Source organism: Myotis davidii, unplaced genomic scaffold, assembly GCF_000327345.1.
Source record: "Myotis davidii unplaced genomic scaffold, ASM32734v1 scaffold399, whole genome shotgun sequence".
Classification (NCBI taxonomy): domain Eukaryota; kingdom Metazoa; phylum Chordata; class Mammalia; order Chiroptera; family Vespertilionidae; genus Myotis; species Myotis davidii.
The window spans coordinates 1,632,520-1,640,014 of NW_006292094.1; the positions used below are offsets into that span (position 1 = coordinate 1,632,520).

Genomic DNA, 7,495 nt, shown 5'->3' on the forward strand with positions numbered 1-7,495 from the left:
CAGGGGAGGGTCGGGGGAAAGGGAAGAGATCAACCAAAGGACGTGTATGCATGCATATAAGCATAACCAATGGACACATACACTGAGGGGGGTGAGGGCCCGAGCAGGGGTGGGGGGCGGCAATGGGGGAATAAGAACACATATGTAATACCTTAATCAATAAAGATAAATAAATAGATAGATAGATAGATAGACAGATAGATAGAAAGGAGGGAGGGAGGGAGGGAAGGGCAGATAAAGGACCCAAATATGGCAAAATGTTAACAATTACTGAATCTCCATGGAGAGTATATAGGGTTTGTTGTACTGGGGTTTTTTTCCCTCCAATTCAACATACATGAAATTTTTAATAATAAAAGTTATGAGGGATAAAAGAGAAAATCATTTACAAAGCATTTAGCTTAACCTTCATATAACATCCTGAGAGTGTCAGGATCTGAGCACTGGCAAGCAAAGCCTGTGACAGCGGAAACTGTTGCTCGGTGACAGGAGGGCAATGCGGTAATGCCTATCGGGTTTTGAAGAGCACCTATCCAGGGATGCTCACTGGTAGGAATCTGTCCTGAATACCCCTCCATGTGAAATGACATATACACTACATTATTCTTTACAGCATTACAGGTAATAGGTAAACACTGGAAATAGCCTATACATATGTGTATCAGTCTAGATTGGTTTCACAAATTACAGCACAGACCATGAGTCAGCATGCAGCTTTTAAATGATCTACTCAAGAAATATGAGTTCTCTTTGGGAATTGGTATGAAAGATGACCATGTCATAATTTACATTTTTAAAAAATCAAGGTACAGAATAATGTGGTTGAGTAGTTGGAGATACAGTACCTCACGAATTCTGTACCACAGACAGAATGTATTCCAAATATTTCTCAAGTAGTGATGGACTGTAGCTGTAATGGACTCTTCATATCTCCATGCTTTCATTACCAAACCTAATTACAGTGGAATTACAGCTCACCTGGGAATTAGGGGATGAAGTCAGTGCACACGGTGAAAATAGCACATAGTAAAAATTGGCCTTAAATATATGCCACACTAGACCCGCACACCATCTCAAAAATTCCAACACAGCTCATTTTCACTCCAGCACATGAACAGTTCACTGTTTCTTCCACTGACTGGTGGATAAAATATCTGGCCGGCACTCAGGCCTCATGTGATATTTAAAAATGTGTGTCTTTAAAATACCATACTCACACTCATCACAGCTCGGTGAGAAGCACTGGGGAACTGAGACAGGCTGAGGGAAGAGCAGATTTCCATTCCCACCTCACTCTTAATCCAGAACCTTCACTGTTTAGGTTATTTTTCCCTTGTTTTTATCACCAGATACAGAAAATTGAATTTGCATAAATGCACAGAAGATGTATGGCTATAACATGGAGTTTAAAAAAAAAACACAACCATTTCAAAAACAGTACCTCTATCAATTAAACAAACCATTACAGTGGAAAAGAAAACCACAACCCAAGCCAAATGGACTCACTTGCTGACTGGAAACAGTTTGACCAGAATTCCCGGGTCAAGATGGAAAGAAGAGAGTGATAACCAACCCCTTGACCAACATCAAATATGATCTTATGACCTGAGTTGCAGCCCATTCCTTTAAAGTGGCATTCCCATACCAGGATACACACATTCCTCAAGCTGTGCTCTGAGTAACCTTACAACTCTAGGTAAACTCAGCTACCACTGAGGCTAAGTAAAAACTCTCACATCTAAAAAAAAAACACAAACAAACAAACAAAAAAAAGTAAACTCAGCTACCACTGAGGCTAAATAAAAACTCTCACATCTAAAAAAAAAACAAAAAAAAAACTCTCACATCTTTCTATCCTTGCTCTCTCTGGTGAATTCCAGATCAATATTCCTACTAGACACTTCTCCTCCTAGAGGATTCACCATTAGGCAACTCAAAATTCATCATAAACTGAATTCATTCTTTCCTGCTCTTCTAGTATTCCCTATCTTGGAAAAGAAAAAAGCATACATCTTGGTGCCCACGCCAAAATCTACAATTTATCCTCTATTGCATCTGTGTCCTACTCTTATAAGCAATCTCCAAGTTCTGTAGATCCTAACCACTGACATCTCTGTTAAGTCCACCCTCCCCCATCACACCCACTGTCAATGCTTTGGTTCACCTTCTAATCATTGATCATTTGAACTAACTGGTCTCTCTGCCTTGGTCTCCTCCATCCATCTTGCACACACCTGAGAAGCTAGCAGCCAAATACAAATTCAGTTCTGTTACTCTTTCTACTTTGAGAACAGAAGGCGCAAGAACAAGTCCCAAAGTAATGATGTAGTAAACAGAAACCAAGCACATTTAATAACATGATGTAATACAAAGAGCATGTGTCACCAGGTGTGCCTTTTATGAGTACGTTCCTGTTCTACCCCATCCTTTAGGACCAAATTAAATAAGCTAAGATGCGTTTCGATAGAAAGAGGCTACAGGGAAGCAAGGAAAATTCAGCTGGCTTCTGAAGTCCCAAATGAACACAAAGCGGACCACGACAGTGATAAAGGCACCTTACGGAGAACAAAGGCTTCCCAGACTGAGAAGTCAAGAGTGCATTCAAGCTGAATTTATTAACAGGTCTAAAAACGAATACCTAATCGGAAAGATTCTGGAAAGTAAAAGCAAGCAGGGAGGCTGAAGGAAGAGGCTCTGCCACAGGGAAAAACTGCCCATCCCTACAGCTGAATGAGGCTATTTCAGTCCCGACCAGCAAGTGTCTCACTCCCCCAGCCAGTCCACGCTAACTAGGCTGCCTGACTATGCTCTGACACGGTAGGTAAAGTCTACCTACATGAAGAGAGAACATTCTAGTCATTTGGCTTGAGTCTCAGGTACTTCTTGTTTCTTAGTTGAAAAAATTAAACCAGAATATTAACTAGAACCAAGTAAGCAAATCTACTTATCAGAAAAGTTTGTATAAAATTGCCAACAAGCACATATCATTATAAAATAATAAACTGGAATTCTGGCTTTCCACATCAGTCTCGCACAGCTGGTTAAGGTAAGCCCACGCCTGGATAACAGCCGCTTGACCAGATCAGATTTCTAAGGCTGTTAAACCAAGGACCAGACCAAAGATGAAGGAAGGCAAGTTCTAAAACTGCACATGTGGCTTTTTAAATGTAAATTAAAATTAAAAACTCAGTTCCTCGGATATAGAAACACATTTCCAAATAGCCCACTGAACAGCACAGACACTGAACACTGCCACTGTCACCACAAGTTCTCTTGGACAGCACTGCTCTGGAAGGTAACCTGAAGCAACCGACTGTGAGCCCTCTTGGGAAACAGCCTGGTAGCTGGTCCCGATGGCTAACAGAATCGGAGTGCTAGAGGAGGTAAGAGATACTCAACAGCAATTGTTTCCTTTCCCTTTGCAATGATTTCTTCACGTCAGAATGTACAGTTTAGACCTCAGGATTTGTGACCCTTTTTATCGCTGGATGATAGTCTAAACTAGAGGCAGAATAGCAGAGGTTAGAAGCATATTCTCTGAAGCCAGACTGCCTGGAAACATATCTCATCTTTGTCTCTTACTAGATGTGTGACCTTGAACATGTGTAACTTCTCTATGCTTCAATTTCCTCATCAATAAATACAAATAATGGTACCCACCTCACTGGGTTACTATGAAAATAAAATGAGTTTAGACATAGGAAGTGTCTAGAATTGTGCTCAGTACAGAGTCAGTGCCCAGTAAGTATTAACTGCTATTACCTCTAACACCACCACCCTGATAGCTCTTTGGATGACAAGTGATAAAAATGCTCACGTAGGAGACGTACTAGCAAACATACAGAATTAAACTAGAAGAAGGATCATAAAGTCAGAGTGTCAGCTTACAATGAAAAGAACTTTGTAAAGATTACAGTAACCTGGAGAGAACATTAAGTACCAAAAAACTCATGTTGTCAAGAGAGTTGCCTGACAATGTCTTACTTATAAGGCTAACAAACCAGAGGTCCAAAAGAAGTCTGCATAATAAGCTACTGAGCTATTTAAATAACCAATAACAACTAAAGAGGAACTGAAATAAAAACAAGTTTGAGTTCACTGGACCAAATGATACTTCCCTGTATAGAGCTGTTGTGACATTTAAATTCATTGCCTCTCGTACTCCCTACGTTACCTTTGTGTTTGCTTGATGAACTGACTGAAGATTTTCTAATTTTCTCATTAAGTGGGGAGAGCACCAGCTATAATGAAAATACCTTCCCACACAATGACCGACCCTGTGTTCTTTCTAGTGGAAACCGAGTGTAAACCTTGCTCTTGCGGATAGGCAATCTGAAAACCCGAAGCTGAAGTACAAGCTTCAGAAATGTAGTCAGGCGGAGAGGCGCGTACAAAGCCCCAAGCCGAAAGCCTGGCTCTGCCATTTACTTGCTGTGGGGCCCTGGGCTACTTGCACTTAATGCCTATGGGCTTCATGTCACCATCTGCAAAATACAGGTAGAGCATGTGCCAGCTGAGTAAGAAATAGCACATGCCTACAACAGTACCTGGCACTTAGCAGCTGCTCAATAAACAGTTGTCCCAGTCAATACATCTTCCGGAGAAGACCCTCCAACAGTCCTGAGAATAAAAGACTACTTTACGTGGTAACTACAGAAACTATTTTGACCAGGTTTTAACTATAAATTATGAGATAATGCCCCAAAATTATCATTTATTGTCCATATTTTACAAGCTATTCCTTAAGCAAAATTCCCTGTAGGACCATTACCATAAACCATTCAAGCCTATAATAAAAATAACTGCACTTCTTATGTTGCAACAAAGTTTTTACTAGCGCTTCTGCCACATGCACCTTCACTGATCCACATCCAAACACAGGCTGAGTACTAAGCACACGTAGCTAACATTTCTTCCTTTCCCTATGAATGCAACAAGTAAAAAAAAAAAAGGTTTTTAAGTTTCTTTCAGAAAGTTGAGTTCCACAGAACAAAACAATGCAGGGTAATTGCTTACCTGGACAATATTCTGTACTTCAGATCCACCGATCCAGAGTGAATGGGGGGTTCCCTTTCAGACTAGTCTGAGAAAAGACAGCAGTCAAGCAGCTCCCAAGATCCTTTCCGTTTACTGTATCCAGCTTTCTTCAACAAAATCCCAAACATGCACTTCGGTAACTGTTGGAAGACAGAAAGCAATCCATACACCCACCATGGCACCAGTGGCACAGGACAGCCACCAAGAAATGGAAGGAAGGGTAATGGAGCAGTGGATCTGAGGCACAGTTACAACCCGAGTAAGCTATTTGGCATAAAAGGTCTGCAGCAGCATTCCTCGCCTCTGAGCTGAGAGAAGGGGAAGAAATTCTACATGGCAAAGGCTTACATCCCTAATATCAATATTTACTCTGATAAATAGCACGCAATTTCCAAATGAGAGCAGCGAACTGGTTACACTATCATCCACAGAAACTGTGCCAGACCATTCGGCTACAATGAACTTCTTTCTCCATTTTCTAAGACAGCTCCTCCACCATTAAAAAGTTTGTCAGCCAAAACTAACGATCAGGAAGGGCTCAAATACCTCCCGTTAAAGATACTTACTTAAGCACCTAACAAGAAATCTTTTCGTTTGCAACATAAGACATCAAATCTACACATTACCCAAATCTTCAACCCCCAAATAAAATATGGGCTTTTTAAAACACATGGCATAATTTTAAGAGTGTACTTTGATTCAATAAAGGTCAATCCCTACAATAGGCAGTCATTGAGTAAACTAAGGGAAATAGTAAAGAACACTAATAAATAATTTACTAGCTGACACCTTTAAAAACATAAGTCCAGTCCACATTTTATGAGCAATCTTTTACTACCACACCAACTTTTCCATTAGACTGGAAATTCTAAACAAACTGTAAGGGAGAAAGAGAAAGGCATTCAACAGAAGGACATAGATAAACACTTAAAAATCAAAGAATGTGAACATATTGCACATAAATTTTCTACTTCAATTGCCACACTATTGCCAAAATATCCCTGCAGTAATTAAAATACCTAGCTTTATTGAAGGACTACTAATGGGCCAAGCCCTTTACACTCATTACTCATTTAATTCTCAAAAAAGATGAGAAGAAATAACTTGCCAAACTCCCACATCTACTAGTTAGTATGGTCAAAGCCCTTTTCGCAGAGCACAGCTGCAGCCAAGTCCAAGGATTAGAAAGGCCAAGATTCCGGAGCAGATGAAACCAAGCTTTCCTCTCAAAGGTTCCTAAGTTAATTAACACCAATGGAGAACTAAAACAGTATAGAAGAGGAAATATTTCGGCCTACCTGAACGAAAACACAACTGAACCAGATGAGCTATCCTGAACAGCTAATTCCAGAGGTCTTGCCACTTAAGAAAGCATTTCATTAACAAAGAGCCATGTAATTCTAAGGCCTACAGTATTAACGTTAAGACAGAACACAGTGTAATGCTGCCCAACTAGTCTTTGTTTATAAGCAAAGACTGTGTCTCTGGCCGAGAATCTCAAATCTAGTTGAAACCGAAGAATTTTTAAATTCCTAGGTTTGTTCATAAATCATAGGCAATGACTAAAGATGTTTGGATTTTTCAGGTTGTAGGCAAAGCAACTGAAGTGACTGAAATACCAGTCGATGATTAACCTCCCCAAAATAATCAGATGGAAATATCTTAATACCCAAAACTTAAAAGATATCACATACTAGTAAGTAAAATCGCAAGAATGAGCGCTCAGGTTTTTCCCATTAAGTGAGATTACTCTGGAGCCAAAGGATATAATAGCAACCCCGATTTGATCAAAGCAGCTATAGTGAGCTATGGTTAGTAGCTAACTACTAAGGCAACATAATAGGAGTCTGCTTTTCAAAGTATAACTTAGTGCTACAACAAATACGCTGAACAACTGTAGCAAAGCACAACCAGAACAATTTGGCTAAGGAACTCACTTCGGAACCTCTAGAATTGTCAGGCCTTTTCCCTGTGTTAGGGGGTTAATTTTCCCCTCTTCCCTTCAAATGAACATTTACTGAATGCCTAATTGGTGGAAGGGCTTAGGCTAAGACATAAAGATCAATAGCTGTCAGACCAGGAGTGTAAAGACTGAGGTCCCCCTGTCCTGTGCCCCTTCCTCTTTGAGTCCCCAAGTGACCCTTTCACAGAACCAAATGTGTTTTATTATTAATTCTCACAAGTGGGTAAGTGTTCTCAATTTAACTCTTAAAAATGTAAAAACTACTCAAGTTCCTTTTTTCTCAGTAGCAGAACTCTCATTTAATTCTCCTTTTCCTTCTGTGAACCAGAAGCTTGCTATTAAGAGAATGGTTCCTATATTCATTACACTTATAGCATTTGCACATCTCTCTACTCACAGACTTTTACATGTTAATGTCCCACGGTTCCTACTTCACAGCTCGAAAGCGTTCATTGTTAACTAACCCTGAGAGGGAATGTCCTGAAATGCTTCCTG

At 40.1% G+C, this 7,495-nt stretch overlaps 1 protein-coding gene across 7 annotated transcripts in view; it reads right to left on the reverse strand.

Annotated features, from left to right (window-relative positions):
• Positions 1-7,495, reverse strand: part of FBXW11 (F-box and WD repeat domain containing 11) — a 106,081-nt gene that overhangs the window by 90,986 nt on the left and 7,600 nt on the right. For 2 of the 7 annotated variants that reach the window (XM_015565089.1, XM_006765389.2), the window contains exon 2: positions 5,017-5,177. The exons of the other annotated variants lie outside the window; for them this stretch is intronic. The gene's annotated coding sequence lies outside the window, so the exon portion shown is untranslated. The remainder of the gene's footprint in view (positions 1-5,016; positions 5,178-7,495) is intronic. 7 annotated transcript variants of the gene reach the window in all.